The sequence below is a fragment of the Staurois parvus genome, unplaced genomic scaffold (assembly GCF_062004578.1).
Source record: "Staurois parvus isolate SC_StPar_1 unplaced genomic scaffold, SC_StPar_1.0 ptg000715l, whole genome shotgun sequence".
NCBI lineage: Eukaryota > Metazoa > Chordata > Amphibia > Anura > Ranidae > Staurois > Staurois parvus.
In genome coordinates this window covers 6,930,839-6,954,309 of record NW_028318511.1, presented here as the reverse complement: position 1 = coordinate 6,954,309, position 23,471 = coordinate 6,930,839, and the positions used below count along the sequence as shown (strand labels likewise).

General features: G+C 39.1%; 1 protein-coding gene and 1 long non-coding RNA gene across 11 annotated transcripts in view; one reads left to right on the top strand and one right to left on the bottom strand.

The window, feature by feature from the left end:
* Positions 1-17,047, top strand: part of LOC149445641 (uncharacterized) — a 69,498-nt gene extending 52,451 nt beyond the window's left edge. Inside the window, exon 3 of the long non-coding RNA XR_016306369.1 lies at positions 16,850-17,047. This is a non-coding gene — a long non-coding RNA (uncharacterized LOC149445641). The remainder of the gene's footprint in view (positions 1-16,849) is intronic.
* TSPAN4 (tetraspanin 4) overlaps positions 1-23,471 on the bottom strand; it is a 1,204,586-nt gene that overhangs the window by 468,410 nt on the left and 712,705 nt on the right. The window lies entirely within an intron of this gene.

Sequence of the window (23,471 nt, the reverse complement as noted above, 5' to 3'; positions counted from 1 at the left end):
GTCAGTTTTTCTAAATGTGGACCTTTCTTTGCACTACAATAAAGGCTACTATTTGATAGCTTGCTTACGGTGTGAGGCTCACCTTGTCAGTGTCTACAGCGACACTGGCTCTATAAAGACTACAATTTGATACTACAATGCAGGCTACAATTTGATACCACAAATATTAATGCACAGCATGCAATTACTATGCTACAGATTACACACTGATTGGAATGCATCTACTCTGCCTCCTGTTTATGATGGTCTAATTGTGTTTAGTGCTATATCTTTATATGCATCTGTCCTTCTTGTAAGGTGTTGAGACCTTAGGCTAGATGGTTGTTATTTACATAGCTTGATCTTATCAATTTTGTTAACTTGCGTATAGATTTTGGAAGCTGTGAGTTTAAGAGGGGCTGTTTACAGGTCAAATAACCCAGGATATTATTGTAGATCAGGCCTAAATGGCTTTACTATATCAATTAGCCTTGTAAATGAGGTTTTATTGCATGCCAGGCACTATAAATAACCAACAAGGGATCAAGACCTTTAAAACCATTTTTTAAATTAGAAAGATGTCAAAAAACATATTCATAAAAGCCACATGTGAGCCTTTAGGCATCAAGGGAAATGCACACCCTAGTTGAAATTGGACACAAGATACAGATGCATCATATGGACCTGGACACTCAATACCAAGCAAACAAACTGACACATTTCAAGGGCAAAATCCTGTTCCTCAGAGCTTCTCTGGAGCTCTGCCTTGATGACATCATGATGCTAATTAACCATTAAAAGGTTTCAGGTTTACTGGAACTCTGTTCATTGTTGCTGTTTACCCTTTTTATCTGTGGGTTGCACCACTTCTTGGTCCCACATATGTATGCAATGTTCGTTTCCTCAATTTTTCAGTACAATGCCAATATTACCTATGTTCACATGTGAATATTGTCCTGAGAGCTCAATATCTTTCATCTTTTTGTACTTTCAGTTTGTACGTGTGGTCTTTTCAATAAGTGGACTGAAATACAAAACTACACAAAAAAAAGGAAAAAAAAAAGGTTCCAGGTTACATCCTTCAGTTATTTAATTAAAATAGAATTATGGGTTTCACACAAAAAAAAACTCAGCTAGGTGTATGCTGCATCTGTCTCCCACTAGCTCTAAGACTGAGAACGGAGTGTTCAAACGCCACTGATCACTCAGTTCTTGGTCTTCAGGCTGTCAGTCACCAGCTCCCTGCTCTGTGTTTCTAGCACACACTGGAGTTCAGGACTGTGGAGGGGGCAGGAGCAGCTTGATCATGCTGTCAGCATCTTGCTGAAAGACTGAGCCAGCTGCGATCAAGACATTTTGGTGGATCCCGGCCATATAGTTGGGATTTTTGTAGAGCTATGACCAGCTCTGTAACATGAGCTGACACCAGGCTTTAGCCCACTTTCAGCTGAAACAGGTCACAGGAACAGGAACTGCATTCTTGTGATCCATAGATGAAGTACAGCTAAAAAAGCTTTAGCTATACTTCTTCTTTAAAGATTAAAGCTGGCTATAGACGGTTCAAATCTCGGCTGGTTCAGCAGGGATTGGCCAAGATTCAAACCATGTATGGGCAGCCTCCCTGTGCCCCTTCCTCCAGGAGAACACAGTGGCTCTATGGTAGTGTGGGAATCAAGCGATTGTGTTTCCTGCAACCATTGCTCCATCTAGTGTTTCAGAGCTGCATGTACTCAGGGTAACACCCTTTTCGCCACCCCCCTCAGCTCCTTTTAAAACAACAACTGTAAATTTAGGATTTCCCATTACTTTCTAAAAAATAGGCACCAGGACAAATAGAGAGGATGAAGACCTGCACTTTCCACAGTAAAACACAGTTTAGAAATTTAAGGTACCCAAAGTGGAGATTCCAGAACTATGAATAATCACAGTCTCAAGCCTATACTTCCTAAAAAGCCTAAATGAAGCTTCTTGCAGTCCTAGATCATTGATTTGTTGTGATCCTGTGGGCAAACTGTCAGAGGCTACAGGGCAAATATTAAATTGGATGATATCTTCACAATCATGTTCTATTACCCAAATTTCTAGACAACACTTCATATTATCTGAGCTAGAGAAGATCATCCTTAGTTACTAAGCAGGGTTCTAATGTGTGCGTTCCTTGCTAAAGGAGATTTGTAGTCACAGCACACTTTAATTTTACAGTATAGCATCATCATTGTAAGTGAAATACAAAGGGTAGCTATTTTTAACAATCTGATATAGTCCTACTTGAAAAAGCTATCAGGTTGTGATTGCTACCTATGCGCGGTCATCTTTCAACAACTTCCTGGATTCCCTCAATGCTTTGTGGTTTCTCCTCTTCTTACTACATTGGTTTACTTTTGTTTTCTAAGGACTACATATGCCATGGTACCTTGCTGCCTGCAAGCAGTGATTCCTGTACTGCTGCCTGAAACTTCTCCTCTTAACACGTAGTTCAGAAGGCATGCTCTATGGATTCTGTGACAAAGCAATGCTTACTCACAGAGCATATTGAAAATTTGTCACAGAATTCAAGGTAGTAAATGTGTGGGATTCTTCAAAACCTTTGTTTTATAAACTTCAAGATTGATTTATGTTAATAAGCATGCACTAGAAATTGTAATACAATGTGGAAATGAATATGATTTTAAAGTCTGACCATAGTGTAATATATTGGGGGTCCAGATCTCCAGCCACCCATATTAGTAAAAGCACAACAGTCTTTATTTTCTAAAAGGCAAACAAAGCCAGTTTTCTTCAGTATAAAGGAATAAAACAGTTCAGAAACTTCTGGTACACAAAACAAAACTTTGCCTCACCACGAGTACAAATTTGTCACCCAACAGGGTTTAGAATCCCTGGCTGCTCCAGGCATCCCTAGACATTATGCTGTGGTCCATAATAGAGATCCTGCTGGTACTGTGTGTTTGGGGATTGAAAAACTCATTCCCCACTTGAGGAATAGTGCCATTATTAGGGAAATATTGGGATTAGAGACAAAATGGATTTATGAGATCAAGTCCTATGCCCCCTATAGCCTAAATGTTGACTGGGATGTCAATGCAATTATTAACTTGATCTCACCAGCTATTAGATTTGACCTGTACCCTGATACACTGTTAATGTGTTTATTTTTACTATCCAAGTTTTTAATCTTATTTTTATTGATATGCTGTATGCTGGTCTATATTTATATGCCTTTTTAAACTGGATTGGTGTCATGTACAGCGCTGAGTGAACTACTGGCGCTTTATAAATACTGTATACAAATAATAATAATACTATTTTCCTGTATTCCTGTATTAAATATTTCTTAGTATATTTTAGTATTTCAATGTTTTATTGTTTTTCTTTGTGTTAATTGTAATTGTAATTACATGCACTTTTTTTTACTATATGTGAGTATATTTTTATAAAATAAAATTATTTTTAAGAAGGTTTTACACTATGGAGGGGCTCTCTTTCTCTTTTTGCCTTTATATGGACTGTTATTTTGTGAGGATTATATGTAGCCTATTGGCGGTGTTCCCATTTACCACTGAGGCTGCTGTGAGAGTACCTTTGATACTGGAGAATATCATACAAGCGTTTTTTGACCACTCTTATTGTAAGGGGGTCATTGGAAGCTAGTAAGCTTGTATCCCATTACCATTTTCAGTGACGGTGTTGAATGGTGGCACTTTATTTTATTAGTTAGGAAAGAACTTTACACCTATTAACACTTGTTGGATGGGACTTTGTACAGGGACTTTGTTTCACTTATCTCACATTAATATTTATGTATTTGTATATGTTTGTTAGGTAAGAGCTAATCAGTGACTTAGCTGTTCAACAGCTCACAGCCCTCCCACAAATGTGTGCTGTTTCACACTATACCTTTTGGACACCTGCTGACTGCTTCCTGCCTCTTTCAGCCCTCTCTTGCAGGTGGGTTAACCCTATCAGGTCCAAAGTACCCATAGTAAGGGTTGGTGGCTAATTCTCACACAAGATTTCTCTGAGCCTTTGAATTCTGTGTTCTTTATTAGGATCTAACAATGCTGGGAAACCTGCAAGTCAATTTTCCTTCTTTTTGATGGATCACTCGGAACCCCTCACCCTGCATGGATGAGAATCCCTTAGTACTCTAACGTACTTTTTTTCATCCCCCTTAAAGGGACCACAACCCAAATATCTCTCATCCAGGACCTATCCCTGGCACCCTGTACAACAGATACACTTTAACCACTTCCAGTCCATAGGACGTATGTTTATGTAAAAGAGATCCTAGTGGCTATATAGCCGCTGGATTGCTTTTACATGTGGTGGAAAGGGGCCCCCCTCCCTCTCACCACCTTTTTGGGCTCTCACATTCCACCAGAGAGCCTGGGACTAAAGCCAGCAATTCCGCCAGCTTACCATAGAGATGACTGAGGACCAAAACTTCCCCGATCATCTCTATGGTCTAAGAAACTAGAAGCAACAAGTCGTTTGTCACTTCCGGTTTTGGTCTAATGTAAACAAGCTGTTACCGGCCTGTGAAGGCCTGAAACTAATCACAGTTTGATCAGATGCTTTTGAGGACAGAGGAAAGATCTGGGGTTCATACAGACCCCAGATATCTCAGTAATGAGAATGATATCACAAAGGATGTTGTTCATCCCTTGTAATGGCAATAAAAGTGATTAAAAAAAAAAGAAATACATTATAAAATGAAGAAAAAAAAAATATCAACGCGCCCCCATGCTTGTGTGCAAAAGTGAACACATAACTAGGCTGTAAACAGTATTTGCATTACACATGTGAGGTATCACCATAAATACTATAACGAGAGCAATAAATCTACCACTAGACCTCTTATGTAACTCTAAACTGGTAACCTGTAAAGGCTTTTAAAGGATTAGTTCATCTTTTAACAAAAAATTATTATTTTTTGTTTCTGGGGCCTCTAAAGCATCGCACCAGCGATCAGCAGATTGCTGGTGTTATGCAGGTCTCCCTCTGATCTGTCAGTGTATCTGCTTGCTAGCTATTACATCCTGCATGGGCAAGCAGATACTTACTGACAGGAAGGCTCAATGAACTACCACGGTGCTTCACAGTGCCATGGTAGTTCGTTGACAACTACAAGCTGACAGCTCCAAAGGCTGTCAGAGCTTGTAGTGTTTTCATTCATAGAACGCTATGATTTAGTGACACGGGCATGGCCATGTTTTTTTTAAGTTGTGACAGCTAACAGGGAGAAGATCCCCCACTAGCTGTCACAATGGGGATCAGGGGGGATCGGTCCGAATGTAACAGGTTACACTCTGAATATGGGTGTAACATTTAACATTACGTTACGAAAGGTGAACTTATCCTTTAACCATTAGCCGCCCGGCCAATGGCCGTTTGGCGGCTTCAAAACAGTCTCTGCATTCCGGGTGCACGCCATTTGGCGTGCTCCCGCACATGCGCAGTTTGCGCTTATGCAGAGCGGCGCAGCAGTGCGATCTGTCACCGGCTGTGCACCTCGGACACGGCCGATGACAGATCCGAGTACCGGCTTCCGTTGCTGGTACCATGTGACCTGCTGTGACCAATCACAGCAGGTCACATGACAGTTGTATACAATGGATGGCTTCATTCATGATGCCATCCATTGTATACTAGTGCCTAGCTGTGAATGGTCACAGCTAATCACATGCACATGTCATGTGATTAGCTGTGACCAAATCACAGCTAAGCACAAAAAAAAAAAAAAAAAAAAAAAAGAAAAAGCTGAATGAATCGATTTCATTCAGGTAAATGCTTGCTTATAGCAAAGTAATTCTTTGCTATAAGCAAATTGTGTAAAAAAAAAAAAAATAAATAAAAATACTGATCACTTCCCCAAAGTAGTACAATGTTACTATGGTAACATTGTACTACTTTGGTCATAGTAAAATATGAAAAAAAAATCTTAAAAAATTTTTTAAAAAATTTAATAAAAAATTAAATATAATAAAAAAATTTAAAAAAATGAAAAAAAAATATATATATTTTTTTTTCATACTGTCACCAGTCAGTGTCCCTGTTCACTGCCATGCCAGTTATATGATGACGCTGTACTGCACTGGTGACAGTATGTAAAAAAAAAAATAGTGAAAATAATTATTTTAATTTTTTTCATTTTCCGAAAAATTATGACAAAAAAATACAACTTCAAAAAACTCGCCATGCCTCTTATGAAGTACGTCGGACTGTCTACTCTGCAAAAAGGGGCCATTTGGGGATATTTGTACTATTCTGACATTCTTGGACCTCAAGAAATTAGATTGGCTGTCAGTACTTCAGGATTGATCAATATTCAGATCTATACCATAGTTTGTGAACTCTATAACTTTCCTACAAACTAAAAAATACATCCTAATTTGGGTTATTTTCACCAAAGACATGTAGCAGAATACATCTCGGCCTAAATTTATGAAGAACAATTATTTATTTGTAAACTTTTATAACAGAAACAAAAAAAAATGTGTTTTTTTTCAAAAATTTTGGTCTTTTTTTGTTAATTTAGCAAAAAATAAAAACACCAGCGGTGATTAAATACCACCAAAAGAAAGCTCTAGTTGTGTGAAGAAAATGATAAAATTTTAGTTTGGGTACAGTGTTGTATGACTGAGCCATTGTCATTCAAAGTGTGAGAGCACTGAAACCTGAAAACTGGCCTGGGCAGGAAGGTGTAAAATTGCACAGTATTGAAATGGTTAAAGTGTCACCTATGGGGATTTCTAAGTATTGTAGTTTGTCACTATTCCACAGGAGTACGCAATTTTAAAGAGTGACATATTTGGGATCTATTTCCATGGCACAACATCATCTTTTATATTTTACTAATCGATTGGGTATTAAAATCTGTTTTTGTGTATTAAAATTCATTAAAGTGTTTTTTTTTTGTTTTGTTTTTTTTTAATTGCGTTTAAAAAAAAAAATCGCTGAACAAATACTGTGTGAAATGAAAAAATGCTCCCACTATTTTATTCTCTAGGGCGACTGCTAAAAAATATACGTTTGGGTATTTTAAGTGATTTTCTAGCGCGCAATGTTGAGTTTTATATGTAGGAGACAAATGTCAGAATTGTCCTGGTAGGCAAGTGGTTAAGCTTAGGGGTTAAGACAATACAGTCATTTCTGAATTCATATGGTAGCCTTTCCTAAACTTTTTTACCCAACGCAGGTCCTCCCTCTACTCCTCAAGCTCTCTGACCTTAAGTATGTTTATAAAATGCTCTGGGAATTCATCTGGGGCAGCAGGGGAGCAACAATAGGTCTATGTATCTTACAACAATCTCCCAGTAATGGTGGCCTCAGTTTTCCTGATCTGGAGCTGTACAACTTAGCAGTACATAAGGGACTGGATTCATGACACATCGATGTACAAGGATACTGATCTTGATCACAATATGACCCTCTGGAACAACTATGTTGTTCATATACATAAAGAACTCCTGCCCATGGAGGTGTCAGCAAATCCCCTCTTGTACTACACGTGGTTGGCATGGCACAAAATACGCACACGTTGCCTAATAAACAGCCATGCATCTCTCTTCCTCCCCCTATGGAGCAATTCAGGCCTCCCAGAATTTTCTGGCCTTCCTGTCTTTAAGCAGTAGCACCCCGAAGGTCTTCGTTATATATCAAACTCTTAGTGGTTGTCAACAACAAGCAACCACTTCCTTTCAATGTAGCCCTAAAGAAATTTCCTTCCCTATCCACTAATCTATTTCTCTTTTTACAAATAAAATCATACATTGCCTCTATCCTTAAAATAAATTTCTCATAAGGATTGGGGAAATTCTTTGGATACACTTGTGGGATATCCTATCCCAGATAAAAAAGTTATTTCCATTCTATACAATTTTTTCAGACAGCCACTGGACTATTCCTCCTCAATGGCTGGTCTTAACAAATGGACCAAGAATTTCCCCCAACTTTTGGTTGATGCCCTTCTAAAATTGCTGCCTTTGTCATGGGGCATGATCAAAACCACAATGTACCGTGAAATTATGCTTCAACTTTTTCATCACTCCTATATATCTCTGCATCTTTCCTACATTATGGGCCTAAGCACCTCTTCTTGCTGCTTGAAATATGAACAATTAGAGGTGGCCCTGTTCCATGCTTTTTTAGATGTGCCCCAGGATTAAACATTTTCTGAACGCCCTAGTGCATTATGCTATCATATACCTGCCAAACTACTTACCTCTAGCTCACAAATGGGCTCTTTTTGGGATTAATAAATTTACCAGGCATTAAAATCACAAGGGGCTGCAAACAGCTGCTTGCTATCATATACCTTGTGGCAAAAAAGACTATTCTACAAAAAAGGATCTACCCATAACCCCCCACTATTTCTTTATTTGTAGCTAAATTATCCTACGTTTTTTGCATGGAATGGGGGGGGAGGACTCCCTGCATTAGGAATTATAGGTTCAAAATTTCTTCAACATTTGGGAATCTTTCATTAAAACCCTGCCTGTATAAACTCAACAATCTATAGTGCAATGCTTTCAACATACTCAATAGTACTAAGAGTCTACTCTGACTCTTAGTAAAGGATCCTCCACTTGACATTCCATGCCTCTCTTAAATTGAATTATACATCTAATTAATTGCCATCCAATTAAATATTTCTTACTGTACACCACTAGACCCAGAACTACTAGGTCTCTCTCAACTTATACTAATATACTGTATATTATCTTACTGACTAAACTCGTCAGCCAAATGCAGTGGCCATTATTCTTGTTAATTACATTATTTACAAAAATGCATTTCTAAATTAAAAATCTCCAGTTTTTTGCAGCTAAGGCAGTTTGTAGCCACTGTTACATAGATTAATCCTTTAATTAAGTTATGGGTTTAAAAGGTGGGTAAGATGAGAGGTGTTCCAGTCGTTAGAACAGACTGATTGTTTTGTGAATATACTAACTTACTAGTTTGACCTTTTTTCAACAGAGAACTTAAACGTTTAAATTTGTGTGGCAATGCAAGCACCATCACTTCTGCTAGTTGTTATGCTTTTGTTTTGTTTTGTTTTTTTGTGAAGTGCAGTTAGAGACCAATTTCAGTAACCATACAATGTCCATAAAGGATATGCTATGTTAGAAAAGGTCAATAATTTGTAAGAATAACACATTTAACCAATGATAACGTTATGCCAAATCTAGAGAGCATAGTTATGTCATAAGAACAAGCTTCTGCTTTTTAACTATGGAGGCACAACATAACCTACTGGTATGAGAATATAATGCAAAGGATTCATTTTTGATTGAACAAAAAATCCACCATGAATGAAAGATGTCTTTGCTGCTAAAGTTTTTGCAGATTCATAGCTCAGTACTTTAGCCCCTGTAACTTTGTATTTGTCCTCTCTGCTACAATAATTGATTTAAAATATGTATCATTGGCTAGTTCCAATACTACAGTTGCAAGAAAAAGTATGTGAACCCCTTGGGATTATGTGGAGTTTTGCATGAATTGGGCATAAAATGTGCTCTGAACGTCATCTAAGTCACAACAATAGAAGAACACAGTCTGCTGAACATAATACTACACAAACATTAAATGTTGCCATGGTTTAATTGCACATAACATGTAAACATTCACAGTGCAGGGAGGAAAAAGTATGTGAGGCCCTGGCTTAATGACTTCTCTCAGAGCTAATTGGAGCCAGGAGTGAGCCAACCTTGACTCCAATCAGTGTGATGATATTGTATGTGTTGCTGACAGCTGTCCTGCCCTTAAAAAACACACACCTGTTTTGGGTTTACTGGTTTCAAGAAGCACTGTCTGATGTGAACCATGCCTCGCAGAAAAGAGCTCTCAGAAGACCTACGATCAAGAATTGTTGACTTGCATGAAGCTGGAAAGGGTTACAAAAGTATCTCCAAAAGCCTTGATGTTCATGTGTCCACGGTAAGACAGACTGTCTACAAATGGAGAAAGTTTAGCACTGTTGCTACTCTCCCTAGGCATGGTCGTCCTGTAAAAATGACTGCAAGAGCACAGCGCAGAATGCTGCATGAGGTAAAGAAGAATCCCAGAGTGTCAGCTAAAGACCTACAGAAATCTCTGGCACATGCTAACATTTTTGTTGACACATCTACAATAAGGAAAACATTAAACAAAAATGGAGTACATGGGAGGACACCACGGAGGAAGCCATTGCTGTCCAAAAAGAATATTGCAGCACGTTTGAAGTTTGCAAAAGAGCACCTGGATGTTCCACAGCACTACTGGCAAAATATACTGTGGACAGATGAAACCAAGATTGAGTTGTTTGGGAAGAACACACAACACTATGTGTGGAGAAAAAAAGGCACAGCACACCAACATCAAAACCTCATCCCCACTGTGAAACATGGTGGAGGGAGCATCATAGTTTGGGGCTGCTTTGCTGCCTCAGGGCCTGGATGGATTGTTGTCATTGATGGGAAAATTAATTCCAGAGTTTATCAAGACATTTTGCAGGAAAACGTACGACCATCTGTCCGCCAACTGAAGCTCCGCAGGGGATGGGTGATGCAACAGGACAATGACCCAAAGTATACAAGTAATTCAACAAAACAATGGCTGCAACAGCACAGAATACGCCTTCTGGAGTGGCCCAGTCAGAGTCCTGACCTCAACCCGATTGAAATGCTGTGGCATGACCTTAAGAGAGCGATTCACACCAGACATCCCAAGAATATTGCTACACTGAAACAGTTTTGTGAAGAGGAGTGGTCCAAAATTACTCCAGATCGTTTTGCAGGTCTGATCTGCAACTACAGGAAACGTTTGGTTGAGGTTATTGCTGCCAAAGGAGGGTCAACCAGTTATTAACTCAAAAGGTTCACATACTTTTTCCTCCCTGCACTGTGAATGTTTACATGTTATGTGCAATTAAACCATGGCAACATCTAATGTTTGTGTAGTATTATGTTCAGCAGACTGTGTTCTTGTATTGTTGTGACTTAGATGACGTTCAGAGCACATTTTATGCCCAATTCATGCAAAACTCCACGTAATCCCAAGGGGTTCACATACCTTTTCTTGCAACTGAAAGCATCACTTGCAATACCTAAGCCATTTCTAATCTAATAAGAGGTGATTCATCCCAACTCACCATTGACATGCTTACATGTCTGTTTTTTCTGTTTAAGGATTAGGTTGCTTTCAGTTTCCTCTGTCAGAAAACTATCTTCCCTGCTTGCTGCTTTCTGGTGGCTCCATCACCTTACAATGTCCTATGGAGCCACATTTGTGTGCATACTCTCCTGGCATAACAGAAGTCTCCTTATCTCCAAAGAAGGATATAGCACTGGCAGCAAGCTGTTTACCCTACTCTCTCCTCCTCCAAGTGAACCTCTGGAAGCAGCTGGAGCCTTTGTTGTAGCTGTATGTGAAGTACTTGGGTACAAGTTCCCCCACCCTGAAGTTCAGGTAAGAGGTGCTGGAGACCGGGAACAAGCAGGGTGGGTGTAAGGAGACCCATGCAAGTGTTTATACCCACATATCCATTAAATTATGTAACAGGAATGTTTAACAGGATGAGAAAGATGCATCAACTAAAAACACATGGTGTGTTTAATACTACTTTAAGGAAAAAGGTACTACAGTAAATATGTCTTTTTCACCAGTAAGTATCATTTGCTCTATAATGGGCAGGTCACTTCATACCTGCCATTGTTAGGGCGATATCTGTTTGTCTATGGTCATCCATCAACACTGGTGATTATTGTTTTCTTTTTTTTTTGCAAATTAAAACTTCAGAACAAAAAAACAATAAAAAGGATACATATAAAATGCAAAAGGCACTGATAATACCTTTTGAATGTCTGGGAAAGGATTATACAAACAAAACAAGAAGGATTAACATGCATTGAAAGCAAAAGAGAATTTTAAATCTCATATAAGAACTACAGCATCACAAAGAGACAAAAAGGTAAACATAGGTTTCTTTTTTTTTTTTTAATTTAAAGACATTGGATTTGCAATTGAATGCTGCAAAGCATTGCATGGAACATAATCCTGCAGACTGTTCCCCCAGACCCATGTCCATGAGGTGAGGTCCTGTGGTTTTGAGGCTGGAGGGAATAGGCAATGGACTACAAGGGTAGTGACATCATTGCATCTGTGCTCCATTGAGATCCATAAGTCCTGTTACACTGTTACAATTGCAGATGGAATCTGTAGTCTTTCCAATCATAGATAATTTGAATGGATCTGTGAATGAAATATGAGCTTGTGCAAGTAGGGTCACACACAGCCACACTAAAATCAAATGAAAACAGGGCCTCCTCCAGGGAGAAGAATCCCACAATTCAGGTAAGTGTGTGTGTGTGTGTGTGTGTGGGGGGGGGGGGGGAATGTGACTGTGTTTCATGTTACAATATGAAGGGTCAGAGGGGTGGACTATTCCTAAAGTAAACCTGCTTCCATATCAGAGACACACTAGGTAGTTAAAGTGTATGTAAAGCTGAAACTTGTTTGTTTTGGATACAATGTGGAAGAGTTAAAACCCGTGTTAAGTTCCTGTTGATGATATTCAAGCAAAGAAACATATGGCAATGCAATCTACCGTGTTTTTCGCTCCATAAGATGCACCTGACCATAAGACGCACCTAGGTTTTAGAGGAGGAAAAGAAAAAAAAAATAGGCTTGTTTTACTGAAGACAATCCATTGACTGACTTCAGTACAACCAGCCTGTCATATTTTTTGCATTCATTATAGCTGTCAACACTAATCATTATGTTCTTCTGGCAGGAAAGGCTCCCTGTCGGAAGAAAACAATAGCATTTTGGGAGGGATTCCCCCATCAACACTGACTGTATTGATAGAGGAATTGTGTGATTTTCTTTCCTGCAACCCATGGTAGTAGGAAGGTAAATTGAATAATTTATGTCTTTCATTAGTTTCATTAGGTGTCTCTTCCATTGCAAAGTAAATATGGCACATAACTTTAAATAATGTGATTAGGCTGAAGCATTATGGGTGGAACTGCACATGGGGGTGCGTACTACAAAGGTACATTGGTGTTTGTTATAGGCTACCCAGTGTTAATGAGAAGGTGGAGACTCAGCTCCTTGCACAGATCGAAAGGGCTGGGACAGTAATAATAATGGGGCATTTTAACTACCTGGAAATTGACTGGAGTAATGGCACTGCAGGAACAGTTAAGGCAAAAATGTATAAACCTATTACAAGGTAATTGTATGGTACAGTTCGTAGAGGCCCCAACTAGGAATGATGCTCGGCTGGACCTGGTAATCTCAAGCCATGTTGAGCCTATTACTAATGTTCATATAAAAGAACATCTGGGTAGCAGTGATTTCATTTAATGTTAGCTGTAACCAACAAGCAAACAAATATAACAACACTCAACTTTAAGAGAGCAAATGTTCCAAGGATGAGGGTTGCTAGCTCAGACTTAGACTGAGAGGGAATATTGGCAACGATGAACAGAAATGGGAGTTCTTCAAAAAGACTGTATGCAAACACACTGCAAAATATAATCCTATGGGCAACAAGTTTAAAAGGCTAAAAATAAAACCTATGTGGCTTACGGCCAAAGTTAAAAAGCTATAAATAATAAGAAAATAGCTTTTTAAAAGTATAAAAATAAAGGAACACTATCGTTGTTTAAATATTACAAAGTAGATAATAGCATATGAAAAAAAAAGAAATCAAGGCCGCAAAAATTAAAAACGAACTACAGATTGCAAAAGATATATTAATAATAAAACTGTAATTTCTGAGCAAGTAGGGCTTTTACAGAATAATCTAGAGTGGTTGAGTGGGGAAAAATACAAGGCAAATTTATTAAATACCTTCTTCAGCTCTGTGTATACAAAGAAGCATGGGGGAGCTTGTGTCCATAATAGGCGTGGTATTGACACAGCCCCAAATGATCCATAATGGCTCAAAATTGATATGGTCCAGAAATACTTAGCCAGAATAAAGGTAAATAAAGCACCTGGACTGGATGGCATGCACCAAAAGATCCTAAAAGAATATAGCTTTGTCATTTCAAAGCCACTGTTACTAATTTTAGGGACTCTTTAATGACTGGCAAAATACCACTGGACTAGCGTAATTCCAATGTGGTGCCTATATCTGAAAAGGGATTAAAGTCTTTTTGCCAAGTATCTATAGACCTGTTAGTTTACCTTCTATAGTTGGGAAGACACTGGAAAGTTTAATAAAAGACCACATAGATGCGTTCTTGCTAGATAAAAATATGTTAGGCAACAGAGAGCATGGATTCATGAATGACAGAAGTTGACAAACAAATCTGATTTCTTTCTATGAGCAGGTGAGAAAAACCTTGGACAGAAAGGTGGTCGCTGAAGTGGTAAGCTTGGATATTTCAAAAGCGTTTGACACAGTTCCCCACACACGGCTAATGTGTAAGATAAAGTCTACAGTCTTGGAAAAATCAGTTTGTAAATGAATAGAAAACTGGCTAAAAGACCATATTCGGAGAGTAGTGGTTAATGGTTCACACTCTGAAGGGTCTAGGGTTGTTATTGGTGAACCCCAAGGTTCAGTGTGGAACCCTTACTTTGTAATATATTTATAAATGATATAGAGTCTGGGATTAAATGTACCATTTCAGTCTTTGCATATGACACAAGCTGTGCAGTGGAATATCGTCCATACAAAATGTCCCCAACTTACAAGCCGACCTCAATGCACTCTTTAATTGGGCAACTATGTGGCAACTGAGGTTTAATGTGTATAAATGTAAAGGTATGCACTTGGGGGCTAAAAATATGCATGAATCATACATACTGGGTGGGGGGGGTCTAACTGGTGGAATCAATTGTGGAGAAGGATCTGGGAGTTCTGGTATATCATAAGTTTAATAATGGCATTCAATGCCAAGCTGCGGTTTCCAAAGCGAGCAAAATCCTCTCTTGCATTAAAAGAGGTATGGACTGCAGAGAGAGATATATAAATTTACCTCTGTACAAATCATTAATAAGACCTCATCTGGAATATGCAGTTCAGTTTTGGGCACCAATTCACAAAAAGAATATTGTTGGAACTGGAGAAAGTACAGAGAAGGGCAACCGAACTGATAAGAGGCATGGAGGAGCTCAGCTATGAGGAAAGATTAGAGGGACATCATTTTTTATGGAGATTAAGGGGGATATGATCAACATGTAAAAATACATAAGTGGTCTATATAGTGAATTTGGTGTAGAGTTATTCACCTTAAGGTCATCACAGAGGACAAGGGGTACTCTTTACATCTGAAAGAAAAGAGATTTAATCTCCAAATACGGAAAGGTTTCTTGACAGTAAGAGCTGTGAAAATGTGGAATAGACTTCCTCAAGAGCTGGGTCTGGCCAGCTCAGTAGATTGCTTTAAAAAGGCCTGGATTCTTTCCTAGACACACATAATATATCTGGATACTAACATTAATAAGTGAAGTTGATGTAGGGAATATCCAATTGGCTCTTGGGGGATCAGGAAGGAATTTTCTTCCCCTGCAGGAGCAAGTTGGATCATGCTTTTCTAGGGTTCTTTGCCTTTTTCTGGATCAACTGTGGGTACAGGACTATAAAAAAGCTTTGTTTCCCTGGGGTTGAACTGGATAAGCTTGTATCTTTTTTCAGCCAGACTATGTAACTATGGAATGAGGTCCAAAAAGCCTTTCCACAGATTAACACATGTAAGAATATTAATTAATCAAAGCAAGTATGCCAAAACAAAAACGGAAGCAAAAAGCAGCTTCTATGTTGTTATGATCAGTGTGTTGTCAAGGGAAATTATTCTATGTAAATGTATAATATGTTCAATATCCAGCTTAAAGAACTTAAAAAGTATTGTTTTTGAAACACATAGGGCATTGGCATGACAACAAGATATTAAATATGTTTGTAGAAAAGAGTTGAAAAAAGATTTGTAAATAAATATGTTACAAGTCTAATAGTCTCTTGAACATGAAAAGGCAAAATCCTCCAGGAAGGTACTCCAAAATGAGCTGCTAATCAAAGAATTTCAATGTATACTAAACTGAAACACTCATCCAGATCCAGCTTCTCAGTAATATGCATTGGGGTTGATTTACTAAAATTGGAGAGTGCAAAATCCGGTGCAGCTCTGCACAGAAACCAATCAGTTTTCATTTTTTTTTGTCAAAGCTTAATTGAACAAGCTGAAGTTAGACGCTAACAGACTACCATGCACAGCTGCACCAGATTTTGCACTCTCCAGTTTTCGTAAATTAACCCGATTGTGTCCCTTACTTTGAAAGTGTAGCCAGACATCCAAAACATAGTGCTTAAAGCAGTAGTAAACTCAGCAACCAAACTTGTGAAAAGCAATATAGGCATTACAAAATAGCTCTAACAATCATTCCCCCTTACTAATTACCACCCTCCTGTGTTTTCTTGCTTTTTTGCAGCTTATTTTTGTTTCCCTGCTTCCCATACGCAAATGTAACTGTTGTCTTCTGCATCTATGTTCTATTTTACTTCTGCTCTTTCTGTCTATGCTGGGCGACATCTTGCATTGAGTATTAGATGAGCCTCATTTTCCTTCCCATGATTGGCACCAATGTTTACAACCCCTTATGAAGTAGCAAATCACATGGGATGTACAATCACCAGCCACTTTATTAGGTACACCTTGCTAGTACTGGGTTAGACCTTCTTTTGCTTTCAGAACTGCTTTAATTCTATGAGGCATAGATTCAACAAGGTGTTGGAAACATTCTTCAGAGATTTTTCTCCGTATTCACATATTGCCTTTCTATCATCTCTAACCGGTCTGCCCAGTCTCCTGACCTCTGACATCAACAAGTCATTGTTGTCCGCACAACTGCCACTCACTGGATATTTTCTCTTTTTCAGACCATTCTTTGTAAACCCTAGAGATGATTGTTCCTGATGACGTCTTTTGATGACGAAACGTGTAGGATGGAAAAACGCTATGGAGGGACAGCGGCCATCTTGTTGATTTGAAACTAATCACAGTGTTACTGTTATGCTGATATCTATGCTTGCTATGTAAGTGCAACTCAAATAAATCGGATTAAGCTATTAATCTACTATGCTATGAGTTGGCAGTTCTTCTTTTCATGTGGTGCTTTGGTTGCCTGATGGGGAGTTTGCCATTAGAAGTTCTTTTTGGAGGAATATCTAGGATGATCCCATGAGTGTTTCCTCTACAAGAACCGGTTGCAGTACCTGCTGGATTTATTACACTGCTCATGTTAGCCGATCCGTTGGGCAGTCAACTCTTCTGGTAAGAGGCCAATTTATTTGGGTGTATGGTACTGGTCTCTTCTTTGGATTGAAACCCCTTTCCTATGCACGGCTCTTAATTTCTGTATATGGGAAATCCACATGGACTTTGCTATCAACTATTATATTGTCATTTTTCGTGTATGGGACTTTATGTTCTAATTAGCGCTGCAACTTTCCACTATATCTTTTTTGTCTGCCTATATGTGCAAGCTGCTTTGTTTTTATAGTAATTTCGAGCGCAGTGTCTTCAGTATACAATTAAACAGGCGTACCTAATAAAGTGGCCAGAGAGTGTATCAGCAATCATGAAAGGGAATGTACTCTCATGGGAATGTCACCAAGAGTGGATGACGTGGGCACAGAACTCTATGGAATGAACTAACAGCACACAGAGCATGGCGTGAATCGTGGTAACAATGCGCATACGTCGGTGACGTCATTGTATGTAGGATCACTCGATTTCAGCTAAACCACACAGGTTAGCCATATTTTAAAACCAGCACCATGTACATTGTTTAATAATGATTTAAATAGAGAAAGGTATACAAGCTGAATTTACTACCACTTTAAGATCAGTGTAGGGGCTGTAACAAGACATATTACTGCACAGAGCTCATCTTGCTAATGTGTTTTGCCTTTCATGGCATGATGTTGGAATGTGGAAAGGTTATAACCCATGTCTGCTCTGTTTTTAAAAAGGTATTGGTTTTATATACAGTTTAAACAAGGATCAAGATACAAGCCCCATGTTGGAATACAGTGTTCATGTACTTTTGTGCAGCAATTACTTCAGTACATCAGTATCACTATTCATTGGAGATATATTCTTCACCAGTGGATGGCAGTGTTTATAAATCTGTACAGTGCCTTGAAAAAGTATTTGTACCCCTTGAAATTGTCCACATTTTGCCATGTTACAACCAGAAACGTAAATGTATTTCATTGGAATTTGATAGACCAACACAAAGTGGCACATAATTGTGAAGTGGAAGGAAAATGATAAATGGTTTTCAAATTTTTTACAAATAAATATCTGAAAAGGGTCATCAGATACCTGTGTTGACCACAACCAGTGTCCTGATCATCAGCCAGCATCGGTACCAGTGTTATAATATTAGTGTCAGCCAGCAACTGTGTCCTAATCACCAACCAGCAAAAGAGCAAGTTTTCTAGTAACAGTGTCAACTAGCAACAGTGTCCTAATTGCCAGTTAGCACCAGTACCAGTTTTCTAGTAACAGTATAAGCCAGCACCAGTGTCCTGATCGCCAGCCATACCAGTGTCATCAGGTACCAGTGTTGAACACAACCAGTGTCCTTATCACAAGCCACACTGGTGTCCTGATTGCCAGCCAGTACCAATGCCATCAGGTACCAGTACAGCAACGTGAAAAATGTACACTAGTGAAGAGACATTTAAAATTCTTAGTATAACTGATGAAAGTAGCAGACAGACCTCACAGTCAGATTCAGAGAGGATGGAGAGGTCCCAGCTAAAAGAGTCAAGTGTACTAAGTCACCAGTTATTGAACATCCAAGTGAAATGCAGAAGCATGCACCAGCAGTACAATGTATGCCAGTGAAGTGACAAGCACTAGCAATGGGACGTTGTAACAGCAGTCACAAAGATTTAGGGCAACAAAGGCCTAGAGTTCCCATATTAGTGTCTGAGACATGCTTTCAAATGCTTTGTGGCTGCACTATAATTCAGTAGGACAGTCACTCCCCCCCTTACCCCATAACACACACAATTACAGTCCAACCAGGTATTCATTTGGAAACTGAAAAAATGACACCCATTTAATTGTTATTTTATTTAGTTTTTCACTAAAGAATTGTTTAATTGTGGAACAAAGTAACTTTTATGCCCAAAAATTATTTGCCACTCATTCGAATTCCTTTTATGCCATTTGAGTGGAAGCTTACCATATTTTCAGAATGTAAAATCTTTCTCGGTTGCTTAATTGTAAACATGCAAATTACCAAAAAAAACCCCCAAAAACTGGAATCATACCTGTCGCAATCCTAATAATGCTAATATAATCTTCTGTCATACAGAGGACACAACAGTAATGAGATTTATTTATTCCAACGATAATTCTCTGTGCCTTCCCAGAAGAAACCCTGCTTATGATAGGTTCCAAAAAGTAAGGCCACTCATCAATTTCTGTTCCAAAAATTTTCAGGAGTGTACACACCCCAGAAAAACATCTGGTGTGAATGCCTCATCCAAATTACAGGCAGACTTAACATTGTGCAGTATCTCTCTAGTAAACACTCCAGGTATGGGAGTAAGTTGAATAAACTGGTTACAGATTACAGGTTTGATATCAGTGTTTATGAACAAAGACATAGCTATCTAGAGCCCCCCTGGATGTCTATATATTGGTAGCAGTGGTAGGAAAGTGTCGGACCGTTTTTCACACTTATTCCGTCTGGGATGCCACCTATATCGACAGTTTTGACTATGAGATAGGGATAGCAGCATGGAGCAGATTGATAGTTTTGGGTCTGTAAAAGTTTTTTTACATATTACAATTTACATATTAGAAATGATACAACAGGACCCAAAATAAACTGACTGCATCCAAGAATTTATCATAGTTTGTCGGGAAATGTATAAGTTACCTCCCGTTACCCTGAACATAGCCATTATCTGTAAGCCTTAAATTAAAGCCTTAAAAAAGCCTTCAATACACCCTGGCCCTTAAACCTAACTAATAGCTCAGCACAAACATTAAAACATCACACAGTTTCACACCTGCAAAGATGACTGATGCTACCTCATCTATACATGCCCAAAATCTTATAATACACTAGCACTTACAGCTCTGTAGCCTTCTGAAATGCATGATATAAGATCATAGGAGGCTGTAGGCAGACAAGGGCTGTTTCAGTTTTGCACAGTCGAGGAAAAAGGAAAAGAGAGGGTGCTACACCGCAAGGAAACATTTACAACATGCAAAAACCCCCAATACTTACCTGTGACTGTATAGGAGTGCAGAAAAGCGTCAAAGTAAAAAATAATGGTGAAAGATCTGTTTTAATTTGTTTTTTAAAAAATGTGAAAGGTCCATTTTAATTTGCTTTTTAAAAATGTGTGAGGAAATATGTGAATTTCTGCCTGGTTTGATTGTTCTCTGTACCAAAATCAGGGGAATATACCTGCAGTTCCTCTCCAAAAGATTCAACAGGATGTGAATGGAAAATCCCACTTTGGTAACTGTCACCAGAAGGAGTATTCCCAATTTTTGGTTTTACCTCTACTTTTGTTCCAGTAACAAATGTAAAACAAAACTGGTAAAATGTTGCTTCCCCTCACTTTCAATTCTATTGGATGTCCTAGCAGAGAAATAAAGCAATTAAAAAGAATGACAAAAGTTCTTCCTCCCTCTTTTCAAAACTTAATAATTCTGTGCAACATATAAAATTGTTAATAAAAACTCTTTGCAAAATTTATGCTATGAAGAACTAAATTCAAGTTGAAGAAATTACATTTCAGATAAAAGAACTTTATATATATATATATCTTTACCTGCCGTTACTCCTGAATATAAATAAGTGTACTTGCAGGAAGGAGCAAAAAAAGAAAAGATATAAAACAGAAGAACAGTGGAAGTGCTCCTCCCTCTGAGTGTTTGGTATAGTACAAAACCCCTTAGGTTCTACTGTACTGACAGCTCCTGGCTGCTCATGTTTTATTTATTTAGATTACAAATAAAGGCATTTTTAAAGTTTTGCTTCCTGGATCCTTGAAAGGAAGAAAGACTGAAGAATGGAGTTTCTTTTTTTTCTCCTTTTGGTATATATGTATTTATTATACATGTTGTTTTTGTGCCTATTACATATATTTCTTTTATGCACATTTGTGTATATTTTTTTTGAACCAGTTATTGCTTGCTCCGCCTTTCCTTTCTGTGTTGTACCCTTGCCCATGTGATACATGTGAGTCATGAATAAGACCTGGATGGCTGAAACATGTTGACCTTTTTCTGGCTGTAAGACTGTGCATTAAATAAAACTCATTACCGTGCTGACATATACATTGTGCTGGCTTCTTTCTCTAGATAAAGAATGGTGTTGCCTTAGACAAGCAAAATTCAGTAATTGGTAGTGTTTACTTAAAAACAAAAACTTTAAACACAGTACTTACCTATCTGCTCCAGAATCCAATAGCAGCCTGGGCATGTAACATTTGATGAAGTTAAGGCTAATACATGGCTATTCAGAGAGTAGTGGTTAATGGTTCTTACTCTGAATGGTCTAGGGTTGTCAGTGGTGTACCCCAAGGTTCAGTGTTGGGACCCTTACTTTTTAATATATTTATAAACGATATACGGTCTGGGATTAAAAGTACCATTTCAGTCTTTGCAGATGATACCAAGCTATGTAGTGGAATAACATGCTTACAGGATGTCTCCAGCTTACAAGCCGACCTCAATGCACTGTTTAACCACTTGCTGACCGGGTAATAACTGTATGATGGCTACACCATGGTCGGCCAGTTCTGGGAGGGCATCATATGACGTCCTCCCATGATCGTGCTTCCTGCACGCCCATGACGGCACGCATCGGGAACTGTAAGTGATGGCTGTGTCCTTTGGACACAGCGCATCATGAATAGGGGTAAAGGGACAATCACAGTGGCCCTTTACCACGTTATCGCTCTGTCCAATAACGAGCAATCACAAATGTAAGTACAGAGGGGTCATGCCTGGGTCTTCTCTCTCCTTTCCTCACACCAATACCGAGTGTGAGGAAAGGGGAGAGAATTGGTTGCAACAGAGTGGGTTTTTGTTATAAGTGCCCCATCAGTACTCATAAGTGCCCCATCAGTGCTCATCAGTGCCCTATCTGTGCTCATTAGTGCCCTCCAGTGAGTGCCCATCTGTGCATATCAGTGGTTATCAACTCCCATCTGCGCATATCAGTGCCCTTCTGTGCATATCCTTGCTCATCAGTGCCCATCTGTGCACATCAGTGAGTAACCATCAGTGCTTATCAGTACTGCCTCATTATTGCAGCTTATCAGTGCACATCAGTGTTCATCAGTGCTGCCCTATCACTGCAGCTTATCAGTGCACATCAGTGCCCATCAGTGCTGCCTCATCGCTGCAGCTTTTCAGTGCCCGTCAGTGCTACCTCATTACTGCAGCTTATCGGTGCACATCAGTGCTCATCAGTTACCATCAGTGCTACCTCATTACTGCAGCTTATCAGTGTATATCAATGCCACTTATCAGTGCACATCAATGCCGCCCTATCAGTGGGTCCTCATTAGCACCCATCAGTGCCGCCTCATCAGTGCACATCAGTGCCAGCTTATCAGTGCAGCTTCAGTGCAGTGCATTAGTGCACATCAGTGCAACCTCATCCATACCCTTTAGTGCAGCCTCATCAATTCACATCAGCACCAATCAGTGTACTCTCATCAGAATCCAGCAGTGCAGCCTCCTCAGCACCCAGCAGTGCAGCCTCCTCAACACTCAGCAGTGCAGCCTCCTCAGCACCCATCAGTTCAGCCTCATTAGAGCAGCCTCATCAGGACCCATCAGTGCAGCCACATCTGTCCCAGTATGTCTAAAAAATTATTTTCCTGTGAGGAGGAATACCAAATCCTAACCATGACCAACGAGAGCAGTGGGGAGCTCTTCCATACGCCCTACAAAACCCCCTATGGCTTCCCCCTAACTCCTGGAGCAGCTAACATCTCTCCTTTTACTGCCCAGCCAGGAAGTGAACACAAAGAATTTTGCCCCTATTAATATATTTTTATTTAATTTTTACTGATTACTTGATAAATTAAAGGAAGGAAGGAAAACACTAGAATGTGTTGCACTGTAAGAGCTAGTAGGAAGGGCTTCCCACAAAGGCTAGTGAACACAAGACTACAATGAGGGTAGTCAGTGAGTTTGTGGACTGAAGAGATATTGGCTGTGAAGTGGAGGGACAAACAAGACATCTACATTCTCTCATCAATTTACAATGACACCCATGTGCAAATCACCAGAAGGAATGGCACAATCCAAAAACCAGAATGTGTCCACAATTATAATTTGTTGATGGGGGAGTTGACTTCAATGATCAGATGATCCAGCCCTACCTTGCTGTAAGAAGAACCCACCACTGGTACACAAAAGTCTCTATTTATTTTTTCAATTTGGCTATTTATAATTCATATGTGATCTACTGCAAATCCACCGAGACACCCATATCCTTTCTTCGCT